The sequence below is a fragment of the Schistocerca nitens genome, chromosome 7 (assembly GCF_023898315.1).
Source record: "Schistocerca nitens isolate TAMUIC-IGC-003100 chromosome 7, iqSchNite1.1, whole genome shotgun sequence".
In the NCBI taxonomy this organism is placed as follows: Eukaryota; Metazoa; Arthropoda; class Insecta; order Orthoptera; family Acrididae; genus Schistocerca; species Schistocerca nitens.
The window spans coordinates 373,984,736-373,994,890 of record NC_064620.1 but is presented as its reverse complement, the minus strand read 5'-3'; positions in this window follow the sequence as shown (position 1 = coordinate 373,994,890).

The window sequence follows — 10,155 nt, the reverse complement described above, 5'->3', positions numbered from 1 at the left end:
AGATGTTATGTGGACATGTGTCCGGAAACGCTGAATTTCCATGTTAGAGCTCATTTTAGTTTCGTCAGTATGTACTGTACTTCCTCGATTCACCGCCATGATTTCATACGGGATACTCTACCTGTGCTGCTAGAACATGTGCCTTTACAAGTACGACACAACATGTGGTTCATGCACGATGTAGCTCCTGCCCATTTCAGTCGAAGTGTTCGTACGCTTCTCAACAACAGATTCGGTGACCGATGGATTGGTAGAGGCGGACCAATTCCATGGCCTCCACGCTCTCCTGACCTCAACCCTCTTGACTTTCATTTATGGGGGCATTTGAAAGCTCTTGTCTACGCAACCCCGGTACCAAATGTAGAGACTCTTCGTGCTCGTATTGTGGACGGCTGTGATACAATACGCCATTCTCCAGGGCTGCATCAGCGCATCAGGGATTCCATGCGACGGAGGGTGGATGCATGTATCCTCTCTAACGGAGGACATTTTGAACATTTCCTGTGACAAAGTGTTTGAAGTCACGCTGGTACGTTCTGTTGCTGTGTGTTTCCATTCCATGATTAATGTGATTTGAAGAGAAGTAATAAAATGAGCTCTAACATGGAAAGTAAGCGTTTCCGGACACATGTCCACATAACATATTTTCTTTCTTTGTGTGTGAGGAATGTTTCCTGAAAGTTTGGCCGTACCTTTTTGTAACACCCTATATAGGAACAATGCATCTACTTCTAACCCTGATTTCAGATTATTTTCACAGTCGTCACCAAACTCATCAAGACTTTTTAGCAGTCAAGGAAACCTGTCTTTCCTAATACGCCCCTGTTCTTCTGTTTCCAGTCATCAGTAAAAGTTTTCCACATAAGTTTTGAAAGGCCAGAAAAAGGCAACATCAAATCACTGGCACGAGGTTGTGCTGTTGGGAGAAAGTAGAATTTGAATGTTTTTGTTCTCACATTCAGATATTAACTTTGCTGATACATGGCTGTTTAGATTGTCACCAAATAAATTTTTTGGAGATTCAGTGCTGCTTTTGTTATAAACTGTTCCTTTTAGGCCCTCTTCTGTCCAGCTGCTGTACAAATTTTCTACTTTATATGTCGCACAGGGAGGCAGCAGTATCTACTAGTTGGCAACGAAATCATGACTGAAACACTTGATTTAGTTGAGTCGACAATTCTTTCGGGATGTCGGCAGTTACGTTTAATAATGACTCATTTCTGCCTGGGTCATCAGTCATATTGGTCTCGTCATAGTTTACAGTCAGATGTGGTTCAACGCCTTCAAGATATTCTTGCAATTCATGAAAATATTGATGTATTATCTCGGGAGTGACTTGAGTTCTTAATTTTTGCACATTCTGAGACAATCTTTGTGAGAGTTTTTGTTTGTGACTGGATAACAATGATAAAACCGAATCTTTATCTGGTAAATTATTGTTGAATCTCTCCTCATTAATTCCTTTGTCGTCCAGGAATGATATCACAATTTGACGAATGTCTAAAGGTGTCAAAGAGATGCCCCAGTCTCCTGCGGAAGTGATACAAGACAGGAGGACACACTGATCATCTTCACAAACTGTGTCATGTTTTACCAGTTTTCCAGTCTTTGCAGCACTTATATGACGGTCTAAACTGCATCTGGTGACTCCATATTATCCAGCAGCTCTTCTTAGAGATACACCTTTACTTTTCACTTCATCAATCGCTTTCTGTGCACGATATTTACTTGATCCAGGCTCCATTTTTGTATTTCTAGGCGTACTGATCCTTGTAAAACAGAAAAAAATGCTATCAGTATGTTGAAACTGCCTACAAATAACAAGTGAGGTAATATAGGACAATGAAGTAACAAGGGGACAACACAGGACACTATTCCACGTTACTCCATCACTGCTCCTTCAAAGAATTTTCTCAAGTGGCATTACTTGTGTTGGCAGCATCGAACTTCCAAGTATGGCAGTGTAACATCTGTATTTGAGGTTATGTTACGGAAGCGTTGATACTGACTCAATAATGAAGGTCATTTCAGGACAACCAAAGTTTCGTGAGGCATATTTTAATAATAAGTTAAACACCTGACGTTAAAAAATTAGTTCTAACTCACCTTAAACAAATACAACAACTTTTTGCTTAAAAATAAACCAGCACTTCCCTTACCACGTCCTCATAATATAAACAGTACCACTAGACCACCAGTGTAGCCACAACTTGCACTTAACACAATCGATGTCAAAATGGCTCATGTTACCCCACTATCCTATTTTACCCCATTGTACGGTATATGTTCTCACGTTGTATTTTAATGAACTGTTTTCATTAAAGGACCAAGCAGAAGAGTATAAATTTGCGCGTAGTTGTGTCTTTTTTTCAGTATGAGGGCGAAGTAACTCGGTTGTAAAAATTTATATGTCCATTGCCAGAAATTTGATGTAATCATCAGATCTTGAGTGTAATATTTCGTTTAGCAAATTTTTCACATGTATATTTCTGTATTAATTTCAACCATTTCCCAGGACCAGCTTCTTGTTTTCTTTTTCTTCGACATCCACATTGATTAAGTCATGCAAGAAATCTTTGTCTGCTTTGGCACCAATTCCCACCAGTGTCAAAATACTTCACGACACGAACAGCATCTGCTTCAAATGTGAGGTTGATAAAACTACGTTTACGGACGTGTTTGAGAAACTTGTGGATAAAGAAGAGCAAATTTGGCAAACAAATCTGATCGTGTACGGGACCTTTAGAATAGTTTCTTCGACGAGACCACGGCCGCCCTCCCTCCTCCCCTGTGCGTCTTGGTTTGTTAAGGCTTGTGCGCTTTAACAAGCAATTTCAGCCTGACAATGCCATTGTGTCGAGAAGTTCTGCTGTTGAAATGAAATGTGTTTAGCAGCAGTGTCATTTGATCTCAGAATGCTAATACTTCACTCTATTATTATAGTTTTGGAGAGCTTTATGTGGGAACTGGATGTGCTCCTATCTTCAGCCAGCGACATCAACATCGATACGTAACTGACACCTCACGTTCAACGTATTACGCAGTTCTTCTTTGGACCAAAATATTATATCAAGGCCGCAGTACCTCCCAGGCGAAGTTCAATAACTTTTCCGAACTGTGGTCTTCAACGTTGGCTTGTCGTGTCTTCGACGCTTTCCAATCCAGCACTATTCGAAACAAGAAAACTATTTTTCAGTAAGTCAGATACCCTCCTTCGCGTTTTCGTATTCAGTTGCGGTTTCTACTGCGCCTGCCGATGTGTACCATTGCCTTCACTGCCCACTATCGTTGCCATATGTCGTACAGTGACAGTAGTCATCGGCTGTTTTACACTAGCATGATACGAAAATTATAATGAAGGCAAAATTTCTGCCAGTTACCTTGGTTACCGTCCGCGCATTTGGTGTGTCGAGCGATACCCTTTGACCGATCACTTGGGGACAAGCAGTGCACCCACATACTACGGAGTGCTTTCGCTTGGTTGCGTTTGGCGTGCTCTCGCTGTCATAACGCAGCGACTTCTGAGCACACCGTAACAGCCCTTTACAGCAAAAGGCACCGACCTTACAAGGTATTGTACACAACGGCGACTAAATAAAATAAAATAAAATGGTTTCCATGCTGCGAGATGCAGTTCATTTTCTCGCGATTGTCAGCGAATACTGGCACTAAAAATAAAATAAAATAAATGGCCGTTTGACCTGCTATAGCGTACAAAGAAGGAAGATTAGGGTTTAACGTCCCGTCGACAGCGCGGAAGACGGAGCAGGAGCTCGGATTACGAAAAGGTGGGGGAGGAAATCGACCGTGTCCTATTCAGAGGAACCATCCCACCATTTGCCTGGTGCGATTTAGGGAAAGCACGGAAAATCAAAATCTGGATGGCCGAACGGGGATTTGAACCGTCGCCCTCCCGAATGCGAGTCCAGCGTGCTGACCAACGCCGCATCGCTCGGAGACACAGCTTACAGAAACACAAGATTTATAAACGACACCTTTAGTGGTGGTTCCACGTCCCCTTCTTTAATGTGGCTTCTTTGCCACGATTTTCGCATCGCTGAAGGTGAATGTTTGTACTTAACATACTGTGTAATGTGCTTACGTTTGAGTCGAAATACTGGTGCACGTGCCACACTACAGGTACGTAAAGAGACGACAGCTGTGAGTACCCCTCTCTCCGTCCGAGCAGGTCTCGGAAGAGTCAACGGGACTCACGTGAAATGTCGGTTTGGAGAAACCGACACTTCACATGAGTCACAACCCAATGCAAATCTGTAACTCAACCATCTTTGTGACGTGCTTATAATTATGTATTATTTATATTTTAGGATAACTAATCAGTAAAAAAACCAAGCACTTGTAATGAAAGCATGAAAGCCGTCTGACGATGAATCGTAATGATTCGAAACCGGTAACGGTACCTGTTGAATAAAGGAACTTAAAATAAATTTGTGGCTGGTTGCTGTCTCAACACCATCAACATTTGTCTTCAAATAACAGCCTCGGTCTCCAACCATGTCATCATACGACAAAATCTCATATTCTAAATCATTAAAACTTATTAACTGTATTTATAGATTTTTCCAAATCTTTATTTTGCTCTTCTGCAAAATCTACTTCTTGTGGTTTAGGCTTGAATCATTCTGACCTTTTCATATATTTGACGATGTCTCGCATCTTCCTGAAGAAAAAGTCTATATTTGTAACCTACCTCTCAAAGCGCTTGTTCTTCCCAGCGTTCGCCAGTTTAGGTGCGTCGCCTAATTATTCATCGGCTCATTTCTCTTTGTTAATTCTTCTAATCGTTCACCGCTTTGTAGAGGAGCTGCAGTTACCTCAGGTATTTTCTCAAACGAACGAGAGGAGCTTCTGCATTCGTCTCTTGCTCAAAATATTTCCTCAAGGAACACAAAGATCTACGTGACTAACACTGCGTGTAGTCAGGCCGTGTCCGACTTTTTTAAAAAAGTGTTTTAGATTGTGCAGCCTGAGTCTGCTTTTCTTCTGACTACTTTCATCTCATACCAATTAAACTTAGGAATCACGACAGCTGATCTTGTACTGCAGTGTTACAGAAATGTTAAATAACGATGCTAATGTGCAGCGGAAATGGCAACACTTTGGGAGCCGACGATGGCACCACCCTATTGATGTATTGCCAACTAATGTATATGGGTATGTAATTGATTTTAAAAGTGCATTTGGTTGTATTTGCCACAGACGAAGCTATAGGAGGATGCTGAAAATTAAGTAAATTGATAAGGACCGAGAAGATTCTCCGTAGAATCGGCGAAGAGAGGAACAGAAGGGAATTATTGGCAAGAAGGAGGACAGGATGATGGGAGGTATTTCAAGACTCAGGGAATAACTTACGTGTTACTAGAAACCCTGTAAAGGGTAAAAGCCGTAGGGGAACACCGATGGTGGAGTACATCAACATTGAGGAAACTAGGTGCAGGTGCAACTCTGGCACGAAGAGGTTGGCACGGGAGAGGAACTCACGGGCGACCACATTAAAAAAAATCACTGGAAGCTCACGAGGGGCACAATATTCATATGAGTCAGTTCGAGCGCTACGGCCGACTGGCACTCTCATGCATGTTTATGATGAAAATTAATTTGATAGCTGATAATTAACAGCTGAAGACGTGTCCAAATCTTGTTTTAAGAGCCTTGCTCCAGTTTCAAAAAGTGAAGACTAGTTAAAGAACGTCGAGAGCGAAGTTGTTAAAAAGAAGAGCTAGGTGTGTAGGAAAAATGGTGGAGGTAAAACTGCCGCGACTTAACAAAGGCCTGACCCCCATGTTATTTAAGTTAACAGTATAAAATGTCTGTTAGCATGATAGGAATTTGAATCCCACCCCTGAGTACTAGCTAAGTGCCCTAACCACAGCGCCACTTCATTTGTTTATGGGGCCTCCTAAAGGATACTAGAAAATGCCACATTAATTTCTTGAACAGTGCCCGTCGCCTTAACATGAAATTATGAGCGCGTTTGATAAAAGCACTTTCGTATTACAGTAACAGTGCGAAAAAGCATTCTCCGTCAGGTTCGAGTTCGATTGCAGCTGTATCAGTAGCCTGGCAAGTTTACGTAGCAAAATGTTGCAAGAATTTTTGGGCGTAGGTTTCCCCAGTCATTACTAAAAAGCCTCCGTGTGATAGGTAAGAGATTCATTTCCGCCGCTTCCGAACTCCCCTTATTTCAGGAAGAATAAGTACTTAAAAAGTTGTCTTGCAATCTCTCTTAGGACAGTCGGAGAAACACTGGCCAAGGAACTTTTCTAGGTCAAGCCAAGTAATAATGGTGGGGTTCTTGTAATAGAACATTGTATCTGTACTGCGTCCTTGATACACAATGACAAGCGGCATTGAGCGGTGTCCAGGTGTAGAAGTGTGAATCACGAGTTGGTATCGCTGGCCTCGACTGTTTCGGACAGTCCGTTGCCGTAACACAGGGACTGTCACACGCTGATCTACTTCATCCAGTCTGTATTTCACGTACTCAGCCAATCTCCCGATTATCCGCATTTATGCAGACCGAAGACTGCACGGATAATGCAAATGTATACGACCTTTACAGGAAACTGCCATTTACCCATAGCCATAGCTATTTAACCACTCGTGGATGTTTTCGTCGTCGCATCTACATACCCTTAAATTTATATTCTAAATGAAAGTATTCGTACTTCAGGTGTTTATTTATTTATTTTTTTTAGAGGTTGTCGAACTGTCCACTTATAACACACAAGCAGGATAACTCGCACCCACATAGTCGGGAGTTTTCTGTATTTTCCTCTCGATGTGGAAACGCTTCTTATATTTTGCGTTATACCCTAAGCTGTAGAGCGCCCAGAAGCCATCAAACAGCGTCGTGCGTGTCTCGTTAAAATCACTTGGTGGTACAAGCCGCGACCGCTAAAAAGAGGACCGTGAGGATTGTATGATTTCCCTTTGTATCCATATCTAGAGCAGGAGTTTTCAAACTGTGTCACGCCTACCAGGGAAGTCGTGGTCTTACAGTAGGAGCATCGCGATGGTTTCTTGAAAATTATAATTTAATTTATTTGCTTTCTGAGTAAAGGAACAACGCGTCCGCTAGTAGTAATATACTTCTCGAAAGTATGAACTGTTATGAAATAATGCAATCTGAGAAATGCTGTTGATATTTTGTTAACACCTTGTGTGGTTCAGAGACTATAGTTGTATTTTATCCCTAGTTAGTTATAAGATTCAGTTACTTACTACGTTTCAATAGGGTCTTCAGCTCTGTCAGTATTTAGTTGGCTTAGGAGATAGACAAGTTGCAAAGAAAAGCAGTATATTTCGTGTGGGGTTAAGGGCGAAAGCGTCACGAAGAAGCTCCAGTGGTAAATTCTACAAGACAGGAGTTGTACATCACGGACAAGTTTACTATGAAAATTCCGACAGATTGCGTTCCAAGAAGAGACTAGAAACAAATTGCTTTCTGCGACATACTTCTCTCGATATGAGCGCGTCGTTAAAATGAGAGCTCATACGGACAGCCATTCCTCCCACGCATCATTCGCAAATGGGACGTAGAAGGCAAGAAATTACAGTAGTCGCTTCGCCAAGCGCCGTAAGAGGGCTTGCGGAGTATAGATGTAGACAACGGAAATTTCTCGAGGGACTCGTCTTTCACTTTAGGATGACACGGCATTTAAGGCAGTGGACGTGTGTTTAGGAGATGAGGGATTGTAATTCTTACGCAGCATCCTCCTTTAAGTTTTTTGTGTTTCCCTAAATCATATCAGTCTAATGTCGAAACGGGTCCTTCGAAAAGGCATGTACCATTTTCTTCCTCTTGCCAGTTTTCCAACTCGAGTAATCTCACCGTCTATGGGACGATTAACTCTAACCTTTTTTCCTTTCCACATTAAACTGTACAAACGTGTTCGCGAGAAACGTACTCAAGTTACCGTCTACCGACCCTGATTCTCAGTTTTCCTAAGTCGCTTAGGCAAATGCCGGTGTCGGTTCCTTCGAGTAGGCCACTTCCTTGTTGTTACCCAACGTAGCTATTTGTATCGACGTTGATGGTTACAGGACTTTACACTGTAAACATATTGCCGGGGTAGCCGAGCAATTCTAGGCGCTACCCTCTGGAACCGCGCGACCGCTACGGTCGCAGGTTCGAATCCTGCCTCGATCATGGATGTGTGTAATGTCCTTAGGTTAGTTAGGTTTAAGTAGTTCTAAGTTCTAGGGGACTGATGACCTCCGAAGTTAAGTCCGATAGTGCTCAGAGCAATTTGAACCATTTTTTTTAAACATATTTTTTATTCGTTTCTCTTTGTTGTTGTGTAGCAGCGCATTTATGGACCAATTAGCCGGTATTGCTGGCGATCAGGTGTCAGGACTTACAACACAGGTTGGTACTGGATTTCAGAGAGACCTCAAATCGGCTACAGCTTTCGAGAATATGACGGCAGTTTATGGTACAGCAGGGAGAGGCCTGATACTCTAGTTCGTTGAGCAAATCCGCGTCAGAAGCTAGAAAGTATACTCAGCTCTCTGATAAGACGATTTCCGTGTGACATTATTGGAGACTCCGTCTGGTGTTTTTCGGGCAACTGGTGCAAGTCTTTCTATTTGACGGCACTTCGGCGACTTGAGCGTCTTTGTTATGAAGATGAGCCGAAATGATTTAGACAACACAAACACCCACTGCCCGAGCAAATAAAATCTCCGACCCGGCCGGGAAACGAACACGGAACCCCGCGATCTAGAGGCAGCTATGCTAACTACTAGACCACAAGCTACGGAATTTTGAATGGAAAAGCTAGCAGATGAGGAACCATTCCTAAAGGATCAGTCCATTCTCCCATTCTGTTTCATATTGAATGAGTACTTTTACAAATGGAAACTCCAGCCAAACCCATGTAAAACATTGTCGTAGTGTTCCATCTCCGTAACTAAAAGGCACAGAGGAAGATACACTTGCTGTATTTTGGGTTCGAAGTTTCCCAAAGCTACTTTCCTAAACATGTCGGTGTCTGCCTCAAGAGGACAGTGACATGTAAGCAGCACTGCGCGGCTTGAGCCTTGGCTCAAGAGTAAATCTACTGCAGAAAATCGCTGGAAAATACCGGAGACCAAATTTCGATACTGCAGTTTCACTTCGGTTTTCACCCGCTGAATGTTCTGCCCTTGCGTGAGAAAACAGAGAACATAAAAATAACTGTGAATGAAGCCATGAACACCATTAATGACACCGTCAAATTAATTGCTATGAGTGGTTGCCTGTTCTGTTCAGTATTCATCCTGCGGATCTGAGAAAGAAAGCTATCAAGCTGTAAATTCTAGTCCCATGAAAACTCAGAGCTTTCTAGATTCCGCCATCTGTACTCCTAAAGTTCCGTGAGCCACCTCCGGTCAATGTTCTGATCACATCCGCTGTTTCTCTCATCAAGAAGTGGACAGAACTGGTGTGAACATCAGCGCCAGAGCGCCTGCGTAACTCAAAACCAGGTGAAGAAGGTTGCTGTGTTGGATCTTCGCCGTCCGGTATGGTCGAGACTCAACCGCACGCGAACGGGACAAGGGAGATACGGCCACGTATAGAAAAAGTGAGGTTACTATAAAAGTGCGGCTTGTGACTGGCGCGAAAGAACGGCGTTAAGACGTGTGGAGAACTGGACAATCCATTCTTGTAAAGGCAGTCTAGAAGACGTCGAGTGCTGTCATTAAGTTGTGAAACTAAAATATTGATGTGTAAATAAATTGTGTACGTGTATATCCATGTTCTGTAGTACCGTACAATAAAAATAAGAACGTATGGCTTGTCACCTCCAGTACCACCATATGAATTGTAAAGCACTGTGCTGTGAAAACGAATTTTTGATTTGACGACTTTGTTTCCAAAGCGAGGCACATCAAGGAGATCAAGAAGACATCAGCAAAAGAAGCTGGTGCGAGCTTCTCATGGGGAAAAAAAAAGCCATGATTGTATTAGAGATACGTACGAATAAATTCAGACAGCTTCGAAACGCTAGAGAATCAGGCGTTTTCCCTTCTGTCGTGTGTGTGTGTGTGTGTGTGTGTGTGTGTGTGTGTGTGTGTGTATGTATGTGCGCGCGTGCGCGCGACAGCACGAAATGACGTTTGTCAGCTCTCTCTCTCTCTCTCTCTTAA